The sequence below is a fragment of the Chionomys nivalis genome, chromosome 14, assembly GCF_950005125.1.
Source record: "Chionomys nivalis chromosome 14, mChiNiv1.1, whole genome shotgun sequence".
Taxonomy (NCBI): Eukaryota; Metazoa; Chordata; class Mammalia; order Rodentia; family Cricetidae; genus Chionomys; species Chionomys nivalis.
The window spans coordinates 43,229,372-43,245,058 of record NC_080099.1 but is presented as its reverse complement, the minus strand read 5'-3'; the positions used below and the strand labels follow the sequence as shown (position 1 = coordinate 43,245,058).

General features: G+C 42.1%; 1 protein-coding gene across 2 annotated transcripts in view; it reads left to right on the top strand.

The window, feature by feature from the left end:
* Positions 1-15,687, top strand: part of Arhgap26 (Rho GTPase activating protein 26) — a 392,964-nt gene that overhangs the window by 171,159 nt on the left and 206,118 nt on the right. The window lies entirely within an intron of this gene.

Here is a 15,687-nt window from a genome sequence, read left to right as displayed (position 1 = left end):
ATACTGAAGAATCAGTCTCTCTCTTTTTCCCTCTCCCTCCTCCTCTCTTTCGGGTGTGTTGTGGCAATTGTTCAGAAACATGCACTATACCTTGTAAATAAGACATTTGATACATTTGATACAGGACCATTCCACTGCTTAAATGACCTCAATTCAAAGGCACATTATCAATTTAATCATTACTTTTAGAAAGTAAGAAGGTAAAATTTTGTTAAATATAAGTGAAGATTATAAGATGCATTACAGTTTCAGGGAAAAAACTCCATATGTCTTAGAGTCCAGGAAATCAAGGTCCCTATACATACTAGTAATGTGCCAGCATTAGTCTGTAGGAAAATTCCATACACAGAATGCTATTTGGTAGGAGGACTGACATAAGACACCCCTTGAAAGCCAAAGGATTCCATGGGAAAGTGAATGCACCTACCAAATAAACTTTAGCATAGCGTTTGTAGCGATTTATGGACCCTCTGAGTCCTCCTAGCCTGCAAGTCTTTGGCACCAGCATCATTGAATAGCATGTCCTTGTTTGACCCTGCCATGGAACCTCTCCAAATGACTGAGAGTGCAGTTTTGTAATATTATATATCAAGAACCTTGTTTAGATTATTTTCAACAAAGCATTCTTTAGGTCTTTAACAGGGAAAATGGAACTAGACAAAGACAAGTCATATGCGTTAGTCCCCTTGTAGCCCATCCCTAGCTAGGACATATTTCATGCTGTCCCCATGCAACATTAAACACCCTCACCGAATACTTGCTAAGCTCGCTGCTTGCTTTTGTTCACTTGGAATGCTTGAGTCTTGGCTACAGCAAGGAGTGGATTTCAGCCAGCCTGACTTCTTCTTTAGAACAGTCTCTAGAAGCTTCTTTTACTTAGGATTTTGAAGACAGCAGATGGTTAATTGAGAAGGCTTAAGCCCACATTGTATAATGAATGACCTTGACCTTAAGCATTGATATGGAGGAAGGGACCTTTGTTTACATATGCTGTTATTAAGTGAACCCCTGAAGTTATGTACTCAACCTACTAAAGCAGACATTCTGCTGAACTGCAGTCTGGTTAACATAACCCCAGCTCAAACTGTCTTCCTTGCTCAGTAGTTTCTTCTGCCTTCCTTGTCAGATTCTTATGTGCTCACCTATCTTGAAGTGACAAGTCAAGGGCCTAGGATAGGGCAAGGGGCTGCATAGGTAGACTTTGGAGAAAGCATGGGGTGTGCACAGCAGTGGTATTAGAGTGGAATTAGAGTTGATGACCCGTGCTTGTCTCAGTACGGAGGAGGAGGGCCTAGCCACATCAGAATAGCTCATAGTTGCCAGGAGAGACTGAGACCCAGAACTCACAAGCAGGAGAAGAAACATGACTTGAATTTCAGGCTTTGGACGGACTCTAGGAAAGCGGACCAGGCTCTCTGCTAGTTTTCCAACAGTTACCATCTTTTCCCTCAAATGGTGCTATGAAAGTCAAATTTAAAGATTTCTTTATAGTATTGCCATCACATTCTACAGAGAAAAATTGTATCTCCTTCACTTCCTCTTTCAAGATTTTGTGCACAGTTGAAATAGCAGATTTTACACAGAGTTAGAGCTTATTTTGATCATTCATGTTTGATTACTTCATTTTGTCCCATTCAGCTCTTCAGCCTTATCCCGAGAATGGCTTTTCACTACACAGTGCAGGCCTTCCTGGTAGGGGATTCACTTAGGCGGTGCATGCCTGTTATTTTAGCACTTCCAGGCAGAGGCAAGAGAATGTGGAGTTTGACCCTTGCCTAGACTCCATATGGAGAAAGCACACAAGGCGGCTAGCTTTGCTATAATTTCTAGCTCCTCCTCCCTGTGGCATCTCTGTTCTATCTCCATCTTCTGTGCACTGTTCTTGCTTCCTCTTGCCCTCCTCTCACATGGTTTTATGCACGGCTTTTTATAGGTCTTACTCAGCACTCTGGGCTGTGACTCAGAGTTCAACCTAAGTACAGGGAATTGAGCAGTTGACTATGAAGGAGACTTGTGCCCCTCAAAACACCACAAGCCACTTTCTCCCAGTTCCCTTTTCCTTCCCCTCCTGTCTTTTCCCCCCACCCCACGTCCCTTTCTGTTCATGCCCTTTTCTCTCATGTCTCCTTCTCCTCTCTCTTATCTCCTCCAGGTCCCCCCCATGTTTACTCTGCCCTTTGTACAAGCTTGAGTTCTCCATCTGCAACGGTACGGAGAGGCCTGAGCCTTGGAAATATACTGCTGGCCCCTTTTCTAGAGACTTGGAATCCATCAGATTTCAATTAAAAGTGACTTGCAACCTGAATATAGCTCAAACACATTTGAAATATCAAGGGAATATGTATAGGGTTCCTTTCTTCTGTTTATCTTAAAATATAGATCAGTAGTAAAAAATTCAAAGGAAAAGTATGTGTTTTTCAAAAGAGGACTCCAAATATGTATAGTCAAGGGACTCTTTAGGGGCTGAAGGTATTTTGAGGCATGCCTCCTCCCTCCATGATTTGGCTCTTAGATTATATTTTAAACAAATTTAGGATCATATTTATTTAGCTTTGTGTAATGGTAAGTTCTAAAATGCCTGAATGGTTGACTGAAAGATTGAAAGTCTCTGAGGTGCTGTTATAAGTAGAACTAAAAATAAATGCACTAATCACATACTGAATATATTTAAAACAAGCAAGGTCAGCAACTTCTTTTTTTCCAGAAACCATCCTAAATGTCATGACCTTGATACAGGTGTGCTCATGTGCAGGGTGAAGTGAGTGTCACTGGAAAGACTGTGTGTGCCTGCTCGTCCTTCACTTTTCTAATAAGAATGCTTAAATCCACATAATGGGAGGGCTGGAGAAGCTTTACCAACCACGGTCATTTCTCTGATTCACAGGAACCCAGGATTCTTTAGTCCCAGTGTTAGGCTTTTTTTTTTTTTTTGACAAGCCACTGTGTGTTCACAGACAGGACAGCAGGGTGTAGTAATGAGTGCTCACTGTGTACACAGACAGCGGGGTGTAGTGAGTGCTCACTGTGTACACGGACAGCAGGGTGTAGTGATTGCTCACTGTGTGGACATGGACAGCAGGGTGTAGTGAGTGCTCACTGTGTACATGGGCAGGGTGTAGTGAGTGCTCATTTGTGTCACCAGGCAGCCTTAGTAGATGTCCATTTTAGCTTGTGCATGAGTTTTCTACCTGGTTAGCAAACCATCACACTAGCAGGTAGCTTTTCAGCCTGTGGCCCAGTGTCTTAGTTAGGTGTCTGTTTTAGGATAAAGACTATGATGTAAAACAGCTCGGGGGCGGGGGGGGGGAGAGAAATTCTTTGGCTTTCACTTTCTGGTCACAGTCCATCACCACGGGGAAAACACAGCAGGACCTCAAGTGAAGCAGAAGCCTTGGGCGATCACCACTTACCAGCTTGCTCAGGCTGTTTTCTTACACATCCCAGGACCACCTGCTGAAGAGGGACCCCCAAACCATAGTGGGCTGGGCCTATTCACTCCATCACCAATCAAGAAAATGGACCCAAGGGTGTGCCTACAGGCAGTCCAATGGAGGCACTTACTCAGTTGAGAGTTCCCTTCCCAGATGTGTCTAGTTCTGTGTCAAGTTGACAAATCCAACCTGTACACTCAGGTTGACCTTGAACTTGGGCTGTCTCCCCTCCTCATACCTCCTGAGTGCTGTAATTACAGATAATATTAGCTTAAAATAACCTCTGTTTATTGGCTATTAGTCTAGATGGCTGGTCTTTTCTGGCTTCTAAGGACCTCATTATGGAAATTGTTTCTGTATGTAGTGCCTATTACAGAATTATTTTACTTGATTATGTAGAAAGTCAGAGTCCTGCTGGGTGGCCATGGCTGAAGGTTAGGCAGCTGGGACCACAGCATATAGTGAGAGGAATTGTTGCTAGAAGGACGAAAAGAAACAGTGTGTTTATGAGACAGAGAGCTACAAACAGTTAACAATTGCTGTGAGAGTGAGAATTAGTCTTCCCCAGGAATGAGTCCTGATTGGTTACCCACGCAGGCAGCACTGATCCAAGTTATATTTCTATGTGTATATAACGACAGAGGTTAAAGAAGAGGAGACTGTGACTTTAAAGAGAGTGGAGGTGAGGAGAGAGATATGGGAGGGGCAAGAGGGAGGGGATAAATGGTGTATTTATATTTAATTAAATAGAAGTTCTGTGTTCAATTTCAGAAGAGGGAGTCTTTGATAATAAAGTGAAAAAAAATCCTTTTAAAAATAGCTTGTCACATCAACACTTAGCAGTAAGCCATTATTGTCTCATCACATAAGGAGAAACCCAAACCCCTGGTGTGGTTGAAAGGCCAGCCTTCTCAGCCAGCTTCTATTTCCCAGCATGCCAAGCCCTTTCCACCTCAGGACCTTTGCATATTCCAGTCAGTCTGAAACGCTCTTCGTTCTGTTTTATTCCTCACATATTTCAGTTTTTCAATGTGTCTCAGCCTAAATAGCATCTTCTCAGCCCTCTGCTGATTGCTCTGTTTATCACATTGTCCCTTCCAGCCTCCCGTGGCCACTTCCAGATCACTTTCTGGTCATCTTCACACTTTATCTTGTTTTTCTTCCTCTTCTAGGCTGTCTCGTTTGAATGAGACTGTCTGAGACCAACCTCTGAGTTGCAGATGTATCTAGGGCAGGGCAGGGCACATGTGGGCTGTTTGATGGATGTTTCAAACGAGGTCCAGATAGGTTGAATGTTTTGCTGTCACTAAGGGTAACCATATCATCGCAGGAAGTACAGCTCAGTTTTAAGAAACTCCAGCCTATCCTTGGAGCAATTGGTTCTCCTGATTACCACCTTAGCTTGAAAACTCGTTCAAGGTCACATGGTTAATCTCATTAAGAAATAAGATTAACTCCTGCAGCACTGGATATTTTTTAGCCATTCTCTCATAAGGAATTAGTCTTTGTTGAAAAAAACTCAACTTTTAGAGTTCTTATATTTTAAAAATAAAATTAAGTAAATGATATTCTTTAGAGTTTAACTATTTCCAGTCTAATTTTTACACTTTGTATTGCATGTCAATTCTGCTGCAATAATTTCTTTGACTTTTTCAGTGTCAAAACTGATGGCAGACTCATGTCCTGGTATAAACTATGTATTGTTTGAATTCTTGACCATTGGTCTCTTAGCGTTTTGGTTGTGCTAAAATATCATCAATGGGCTGAGAAGACTGCTCAGTGAGTAAAGTAGTCACCAAGCAAGCCTGAGACCTGGAACTGAGAACCCAGCACCCACCTAAGATCTGGACACAGTGGCATACATCTGTAACCCCAGCACTGGATGGGGTGGAGACAGAAGATTCTAGAGGCTTGCCGACTTGTCAGCCTACAAAATGATGAGCTCCAGGTTCAGTGAGAGACCCTGTCTAAAAAGCATAAGGTGGAGAGTGGTAGAGGAAGAAGCTCAGTGTCGATTTTTGGCCTCCACAAGCACACACATGGGTATACACCCCTAGGGTATGTTCACAAAAGATACCATTGACCTTTGAAGGTCCTGGCGTAGGTGATAGCAAGATTGACTTAATGAGAAGCTCCAAAGGTTCCAGCCACGCTTAGGACCAGAGTGAAGAGAGTGAGGGCCAGGTACAGGAAATGAGCTCCAGAAGACAACCTCTCCAGACTTATCATCTGTAGATGGCAACAGATGTTTCATTCTTTATTGAAATTCAAATGAAGCTTGCTTCATTGGACAAAATCCATGTGAATCTTACTGTGACCAATTCAAGACTGCACTCCATACTGTTGTAGCTTTGTGTTTCCTACATCTTAGCTTCCCTTCAATCTCAGTCTAGAATTGTCTTCAGGGCACAGGAATTCCTGATGCACCCTGTACCTGGAGTTGCTTCTGGCTTTTATTAATTGGTATAAACCAGCAAAGGATAAAGTGGGGGTAAAAGAACAAGTAAAGTCAACACCCCTATTGGCAAGTTTTTTTTTTTTTTTTTTTTTTTTTTTAATGTCGTCTACATCAATCATTGTCATACTGAAATATGCTGGCTAATACTGGGTGTTAGCATTTTCCAGCTCTGGCCTTGCCAGTCTGAGTCCCGCAGGTTTTCCTTATTAGACACACAGCTGTAAATGGAAAAGGTTTTGTTTTTGTTTTGTTGCTGTTGCTTAGTTGGTTGGTTTTGGAGTCTTTGGTGGTAAAACTCCATGTACAACTACTTTTCTTTCACCTGTACGAATTCACATGAGCCTAGAACAGCCAGATAAAACCCCAGCAGAACAGGGGGAGTCAGTCCTTACTCAGGGTACTCACCTCTGAATAGCAGGGCACCTTACACACAGGTTAATTAGGGTAAAATACCTGCATCAGAATGATGCTCTTATCCTTGGATTAGAAAAGGGATTGCTATTGTTCTAGTATTAAAAATCTGCCATATGCTTTACAGACTGTCAAATAGTTGACAGGCAGGAACTGAAGGCTCTGTTGCTCTGAGTCATTAGAGATTAAAAGCAGCCGGAAGTCAGGACAGAGTTAAGTCATAGTGACTTTTAAATGGATGCCGGATCAATGAGGACGACCAAGATAAATCAGACTTGAAATTCCTTCTTGAGGACTTAATATATCGAAATATTTTATTTTAATGGATAAAAACCTGAAGAGTTCTACTGTTTGTATCATATAGGATAATTGGCAAATGAAATAAAATATGGTAAAATATTTACCTTTCTCCATAAAGATAAGGGTGCAATCATCAAGTTAAGGAAATCAAGACTATTAAAACATACCAGGATGAATGTGCACAGACTCCAGATTTCCCCCTACAACCTTTCTGATTTTTGATCATTTTCCCACAACATGTGTTTTGATTGCTCAATATTTTCATTGATTTACATTACTAAAAAAGAAATCAATTTAAAAACAAGTACATAGTTTACCTGCATGAGTCAGTTTCACTTGCTGTATAAAAGTAATCCCTAACAACAAATAAACTGAAATAAAGCTGTGTTTTTTTATGTGTGCACATGTGTGTGTGAGCTTGCACATGGGAGGCCAGAGGTTGACGAGGTTATTTTTCTTAACTGCTCTTCACATTATTTTTGAGGTAAAGTCCCAGGGAACTTGGAGCTCATTGATATGGTGAGGCCGACTGGCCAGAGACTCTGTGATCTGCTTGTCTCTACCTCCCCAGCTCTGGAATCCCAGTCCTTCATGCCCAGCCTTTAAGTGGGCATGAGGGCCACCTGAACTCCGGTCCTCAGGCTGTGTGGCTAGCACTTTACTGACTGAGCCATCTCCCCCACCTAACAAGCCTATATTTGTAAATCGTAACTCGATGCCTTTTTTTTTTTTTGTCTTTGAGATTATGTCCTGATTTCTTCTATCTTAGTGTACAGAAGCTTAAACGTTCGCTCCCAAGGTTATGTAAGCAAGTCTGCTGAAATAACCTGACAGTTGACAGGAACCAGAGAAAAGGCGCACACATTTATTACCAGGCATGTGTGTGCAAGGACCTCAAAAAAAAAAAAAAGGAAAATCAGATAAGGGCCAGACAAATCAAGTCTTTTCTTAGGGCATAGGGAAGTGGGAGCTGTAAGTCAGAGAGAGAATGAGAGAGAGAGAGAGACAGAGAGAGAGAGAGAATGTAAATAAGTCTTAGAGGAGAAAGGAGACTTAACAACCAGACAGTGGAACAAAGTTCCTTTAGGCTCTGGGTGAGGTGTTTGAGGTTAGTCTCTTCCTCTGTGATGAGAGTTTCATTTCCTCAGTTAGTGAAATGTCATCAAGCAGATTTAAAGGCAGTAAGTTCCTCCAGTGGGTCACAAGCCCTCGGCAAAAAGACTTACCTACCTCCAAAAAGACTTACACTACAATTCATAGTAGTAGCAAAATTACAGTTATGAAGTAGCAGCAAAGATAGTTTTCTGGTTGGGGGGGGGGGTCACCACAACATGAGGAACTGTATTAAAGGTTGAGAATCACTGGTCTAGCCACAGACTTGGCTTTTCTGTAGGGAAGAAGCATTGCTGCTCCCCAGGCACTTGGATTTTGGGGTTGTTCTCTGAGCCCCAAACGCTAGCAATTGTTAAGTGTTAGACACATGCTGATATCAGGTGAGACTACATTTAGATGATATCACAAAACTTTGATTAGAATATTTTTCTCAGGTTGGGATAATCAACCCAAGGTACATTTCAGGGTTACCTGGGGTCATCTCTTGCATGGTAGTATTGTGGAGTGCAGCCTTAGCAGAGTGCTGCTGAAGTCATTAGTGAGGTTTTTTTTGGTCTTAGATGAGAGCAATACAGGCAAATTTCTGAAAGCTATCCAGTGTAAGGGGAGCATGGTTTCATGATTTAAGCTAAACTATGTTTGTGAGCATGCACATGGAGGCCAGGGTGTTTCCATTAATTGCTCTTTACTTTGTTTTTGAGGTAGGGTGTCTTTGAATTTGGAGTTCATTGATTTGGCAAGAAATATTGAGCAGAAACTTGAACAATCTTCTCATCTCTACTTGCCCAGTGGTCTAGCCTTACACAGGCTGGTGAAAATGTATGGTTTAACCTTTAGTATTCTTTTTTTAAGATGCTATACTTGGTATTGGACCCAGGGTCTTGTGCATACTTTGAAATCACTCTGTCTCAGACCTGAAACCTTGGCTGTTTTTAGATATATCTAATATAAGCCTTTTATTTTCTCTTTCCTCATTTCTCTTGTATTTAGGGATAGTTTGATTTATGCCTTGCTTTCTGCCTGCATTTAGAATATCAATTACTCCAGAAGATTGGATGTTGGAGGGAAAAGTACGTGAGAAAGTCAAATACTGGTATACATGTTCTTTCTCCTTTGCTCTAGGACTCAGCTTTGAGTGGAGTCGCAAGTAGGAAAACTGTTGTGATTGTACTTATACTGTAATGACAGACACGGGATCTATAGAAGAGACATGGGTCTATATGTGAGGCACGGGTATCTATAGGAGAGACATGGGATCTATAGAAGAGGCATGGTTACTATAGGAAAGTCATGGGTATCTATAGGAGCAGCATGGATGTTTATAGGAGAAGCGTGGGTGTCAATAGGAACAGCATGGATATCTATAGGAGAGGTAATATAGGTATCTATAGGAGCAGCATGCGTATCCGTAGGAGGGACATGGGTGTCTATAGGAATAACATGGGTATCTATTCAGAAAATTCCAGGTAACTTTATGGGAATGACTTTTGATCTCTGTGGAATTCCAATTTTTGCTCCTGAGTACGGTTCATGCTTGTCTTGTTTAAGAATTTTTTTTAAAGAGCATTATTCTGTATTTATTTATTTATTTATTTATTTATTTATTTATTTGTGTGTGTGTGTGTGTGTGTGTGTGTGTCTGCATGTCTGTCTGTTTACCTGTCTATCTGTCTCTGTCTTTCTTTCGGTGGATATGTGCACATGAGCAAAGGAAATCCCTTGGAGCTGGAGTTACAGATGATTGTGAGCCACCTGATTTGGCTTCTCTGCAAGAGCAGTGCTTACCCAGTGAGCCCCTAAAGGCTACACTCAGCTCAGCCGATCTCCTATTCCCTGGCCTTTATTGTTGCATGAAGTTCAGCAAACAGGAGAACCTTCCTTAAAGTTTGTGGAAAGGGTCAGCACTAGCTTCCTAGGTGCAGAGGGTAACTTGGCTTGGTTTTGAGTGGCTTTCTTCCCACAAATGTAACAAATGCTCATTGTGTTTGTATTTCATTCTTGTAACTTTTAGAACAGACATCTGACTATTCAAATTCTAGATTTTTAATTAATAATTTTGTGTTGATAATCTCATTGTTCAAAATTATTGCCAATCTCTAATTAAAATGAAAAAGAAAGGTCATTTATTAGTGATTTTTATTTTAATTGGAAATAATATGTGCTTTTATCAAGAGGACACTTGTGGTGAGAAACCACTCTGAATGTTTTCCTGCCATTACGACAAAAATACTGAATTAAAAAATACTACTCCGTACATAGAAAAAGTAATATGAGAATGTATGCATCCTATGGTTACAGTTCTGTGTCTGTATAAATACGTATACAGTGAATTACATGTATCATCTGCCCACCTACAATACAAGTAAACAGCTGAGGTTAGGGCTGTGAAGTTTTTAAACCTAAATGTTTGTGTAATTAATAAGTGTTTGGAAAGCACTTTATCAGAAATAAAATAGGAGTAGGAAAAAAGAAAAAAATAAGAACCAATCCTATATATATGAAAACAAATGCCAGTAAGATAAAATGATCTCCGGTTGTTCAGAGAAATCAAATAAGTGTGACTCTAAACAAGGTTAAGTTCAAGGTCATAGAAGGTGAGTGTGGTTTCGTCTGATAATGGTTCTTCTGGATCCCCCCCCCCCCCCCCGCCTTCCCGCGTGCTGCCTCCTAGCATAACGCCTGGCTTCTTACCATTTTTTAAGGATAGGCAATGTGTTCTTAGGATGGGCATGGCTGGCTTCCTGCAAACACTCCAGAGGAGAGTTGCAGGTAGAGTTTTGGTATATTCCAATCTAGGCACTGCCATGGTTAGGGGAACAGCATCTCGCGGAGGTGTAGATGTGGGCATGGAGTGGATTATACTGGCTGGGAAGTGGGCAGACTGCTGGACCGGTGGGGAGTCAGAGTTTGACTAAAGCTGCTGGTGTCCTGGAGAGGTGGACGATGGATTTGGAGTCAAGCATGAACTTTGGTGTTTTCAGATGCAGGTCTTGTTTGTGGGTAGTGTGTCTTGTGCATTTACCTGATTCTCCTGTTTTCTCTCTTTCTCCACCACCTGCTTTATTATTGCTCATCTAATCATCATACTCTGAGGTAGGCCTTATTTCTGCGATTTGTGTTTGGAAACTGAGTCACACGGGGACAAGTCATTTACCTAATGGTACACAGCTAACAGGCAAAGGCAGAATTTGAATCCAGATTATAAAGTATGAGGCTAGTGCTCGTATCCATTGTTATACTGCAGAGTTGCTATTCATGCAACATCATAATTCCATTATTGAGAACAAAGACCAACAGCTTCTTTTCTCTCTCAGAAAATCACATTGGAGTCCTAGTGTTGTGTGCTTGTTTGAAAAAGCACTTAACATAGGGAGGTCTACGTCCCAGAGCCTAATGTTGTAAGAACAGTTGGATGAAGGTTAGCTACCCAAATTCACAAATTCTCACTGTCAGAGATGAGCACAGGGGACATTCTAGTGGCTATGCTTTCTGTATTTGTGTGTGTGTGCACACACACACACATGCACTGATGAGATTGTTTTACATGCTGCTTTGCTTTGAGAATTTCTGCATCACTGTCACAGAGCTCTTACCCTGGCAGTGAGTCTGAGCTGTACACATCACTATAGCTCTTCAATTTGCCTTTGGGCCTCTGTGTTTTATAAATGCTCTGTGAGTCATGCCGATTCCCTCATCGCCAAAGTACTGGGATTACAGGTGTGCACCTGCCCCTAGCCTATGGGCATTTGTGATGAACCTTTGTGTGCTGGCAAGCTCCTAGCAGGGCGAAGAGGAAGCAGTTGGTTTCCATTGGGCAGGCTGTTTGCAGATCACTGCTGTGCATACCCAGTGGAGACAGTTACTCTTGAGAAATGAGTCCCTCCTTCATTACAGGCCGATTTCAACTACAAACCAAGCTTCAATTTCTGTTGGCTTCTTCCTTGGGGGCTCTGTTGTAGGCAAACAGTCTCCAGTTAAACCATTTCTTGTCCTTTCTTTGAATAATATTTATTTCTCCAAATTAGCAGGGAGACAAGTGGGGGTGGTGCCAGGAATGTGCAGTGTGCCCTGGGGAGCAGTGACCTCCAACTTTTCTGGAACCGCAGGCCTGCCATCCCATACTTAGAGAGACACGCTTGAACCTCAGGAGAAGAAGGGGACTGTAGGTGAGGTTTGCTGCCCAGGGAGCTGTTGCCCCTGTTTTCCTGCCAGGATAGTTTACCCTTTGCATGTGACTCTATTCTGACTTAGGAAACTCTGGTGGCTTTACTGCTGCTCTTCTTGAAATGTGTGATGTTGTGGGTGTACGCAGAGAACTAAAGATCAGTGTTGTAGGCACAAGGAACAATGTGGCATCGTATTTTTCACCTGTGTGTGCAGCCACCACTTAGGCACATTTTTAAGGAACGGAAGAAGAGACCCCATGAAACACTTTGTAAACAGGAGATTGGTTGAAGGAAAATTCCTCCAAGCCCAGTGCTGCACATGTGTGGACCACCTTTGAATTGGTCTCAATCAGGTTGCTAGATTGTGGGGCCAGAAAAGATAATGAAACTAAGTTTCAGCCCTTTAAGGTACTATGAGGTAGGAAGAAATAGACATAGACATAAAAATGAATCAAAGCTTTATTATTTTTCTTTTAAAACATTTATTGTGTGTACCTTTGAATGTGTATATGGTGTACATATAGTCTAGAAACATGTATACATGTCCTTGTGACTGTGCCAAGGCCAGGGGAGGATATGAGGTGCTCTGCTCTCTATCTTTCTGTTGTATTCTTTTGAGACAGGATCTCTCAGTGAATCTGGAGCTAGGCTGGTGGCCAGCAAACTCCCACAGCACTGGGTTACAGGTGTGTGTAGCCATTTTCGTTGTTATATGATTGCTGTGGATTTGAATTCGGGTCCTCATGCTTGTACAACATGTATTCTTACCCACTTAACTATCTCCCTAGCTCTTGAAGCTTTATTTGTTTGATTTGCTCCCAAATGGCAGAACCTAGTTCAAGGAAAAACTGGGAAGCGAGGGCTCATATAGCTGAAAATTCCAGAGGTGGATTGTATCTCCTTCTGTTTCCATGTGCATGCATCTCATCCCAAGGTTGCCTTTCAGGGTATATGATCCACAGCCATATAACTCTGGTGGCTGCAAGCCTGTTATCATCACCTGTACTGCTGGCACTCCTATCTAAAAAGACCTACTATACCCCTGCTGTAGCAAATAAAAGGATTCAGTTTAGATCACATGCCCTACCTTGAATCAGTCCTCTAACCAACCATCCATCCAGGAAGGAAGAGGATAGAGCATGCTAATTGGCCAGATCTGGGTCACAAGAAGTGGCTCTCCAAAGGAGGATTTTAAGAGGTGTTAGTGAAAGATATAGGCTAAGTCAAAACGAGGACCCCCACAGTAACTTACAGAGAGAAATCTATGTGAGTTTTGGGTTAAGGGTCATTCTCTAGGTGGCTGGAGTGGGGTGTCACCATGTCTGGAATGCAAGATTGAGTGAGTAGATGAATGAGCAAGAGAGTGAGTGAATCAAAACTAAGTTAGCTGCTTCTCAGGACATCAGTTCTCTCATATGAAACTTAAAACATGAATCTGTTAGTTTAAATTCTTGTTTAACTCTTTTGGTGGAATCTGGGATTCTGTAAAATTCTTAGGCAGCCATGAACGCTTGAGTTTAAATTATTGTGATTGAGGACTGAAAGACCAACCTAAATGTTGTGATCTCCTCCTCCTCCTTTTTCTTCTTTGCAATATCTGTTATGATGGCTGTTGTGATTGGCATGTGTATTTGGTGTATAGTCTGAGCGGAGGGAAACAGCCTCTGTTGTAAGAGTTTCTAGCACCTATCATTTACAAGGCCGTGCTGCATACAGCACTATCGACTCATTATTAGTTGGGTGGTACAGGGCAACTGTGGTTAAAATAAATACAACAGCATACTCATGTGAAATGAAGTTGCATAGGAAGCAAAGTACCGCTGTTTTAGAAGCCTGGAGTTTAGTGAACTTTGCCATTACTGCCTTTCTGGTCAAGTGAGTCCTTGCCTCCTTGTCTCACTGCATTAGCTGCTGTCTTCTGGGTCGCGAGGCCCCAGGTGTGGCTAATTAGCTGGACTGCAGAAACCTGGGAAGGTTCAATGAGCATCTGAGAAAGAATTCTGTTTCTACCGGGAGTCAGAGGACGAGTGCTCTGCTGTGCGCGCTCTTTTCCAAACTCAGGCTAGCGATGGAACTTGCTTTCAGTTCAGCCTAGGTCGTTTCAGTTCAGCACCCAGTCAATCCCAAAGAGTGAAGCCTGCTCTGACATGGGGCCTGGGACCAAGGCGGAGGCGAATTTCACTTCCTGCTGATGTGACATCTGGGTTCTGGATATTATTTCTTTGAGTTCTGGATAATCACAGCTGCTAAATTGGAACCATACTCGCACCTACCTCACCAAATCATGCAACAAGTGGTATATTCTGGACTGAAAGAATGGTGTACAGGAAATACTTCAAAATAGTCTGTTTCACCCCAGCAGTTGCCCAAGGCACCCACTGGCAATTAATTTGCTTAACTTTTAAAGTCTTATTCTTTTACTTCATATGCATGTGTTTCTGTGAATACCATGTGCACGCAGGTGCTCAGCAATGCTCGAAGAGGGCATCTGCTCACCTAGATTAGAATTGCATGTGCTTGTGAGCCATAGTATGGGTTCTGGGGACCAAAATCAAATCCTCTGCAAGAGCAGCAGATGCTCTTAACTGCAGAACCATCTCTCCAGCTCCCATTAGTTGTCTTCTAATCGGTGTAAAGGAAGCTCAACTGAGGAGGGAACTTGAGAGGCAATAGTGAGGGATTGCTTTAAAAGATGGGCCATCAAAGCATGGTCTCAAACCTCTGCATAGTTATTTAAAAAGTAAGTATTTCTTTGCATAAGACATAAAGTTATCCAAGTAAAATTTCCTTTTATTTTGTATCACATTTTAGTACCAGGTACGGCATGGGTTTAGCTTCGTGCGCTCCATCTCCTCCAGTCCAGAGTTTACTAACTACAGACCCTAATGGCTCAGAGCATCCTGGGAGGAAAGGCTGCTCTGGTTTGCAGTCCCTTCAGTAATGAATGTGGGGTCCCCTTTTCCACTTCGTCACTATTTATTGTTGGTTGCTTTGTTGATTTAAGCCACTCTGACTAGAATGAGATCTCAGAGTTGTTTCATTTGCATTTCCTTAATTGCTAAGGATGATGAACACTTAAAACTTCTGGGGCATTTTTATTTCTTCTATGTTTATTGCATTGCTGATGGAAAAGTGGAACATAAGTAGATAAAAAGGCATTTTGAGTAGTTCTCTCTTTGTTAATGGGACTAATGTCATCTGTCACCATGTGCATACAATATGTAGCCTTTGGTCACACTGTCCAAAACTGGGTTTTGATAGGAAAATCACTGGGACACTGGGGACAACCAAAAAGTTCTGAGAGGTATGATCTAATTTGAGTAAATAAGAGGATGTTTATGAGGTCTGCGCAAGTGCCCTTTCTACTATATAAATAATTTCTAGGGATGATACTCAAAACAACTACAGTCACTGGGGAGAGAGAACAGTAGTCCTTAATTAAAGTAAGGCCATGACTGTGTTTCTAGGAAGTTGTTATGTCCTCTTGGGACAGAGAGCGTGTCCTTTCTTCTCTCTCCCCTTGCCTGGGCTTTCTGGAACTATGGGTCCATGGATGTCCAAAAGTAGGTCAGAAGCAAACCAAAAGGCAACTCTGTTAGTTGAGGGCTGTGTGTGTGTGTGAGAGAGAGAGTGTGTGTGTGTGTGTGTGAAGCTTTGCCCCCTTTCCTCCCTCTGCTTCTTGTGTTTGTTCCTGGCTCCTGCTCACCCCTCCACCACTTTTCACATATATTTAGAAGGATTTATTCTAGAATAGATAACATGTGACCTTTTTTAGCTTTTGTCTTCTCTATTTTTACCGCATGCTTTT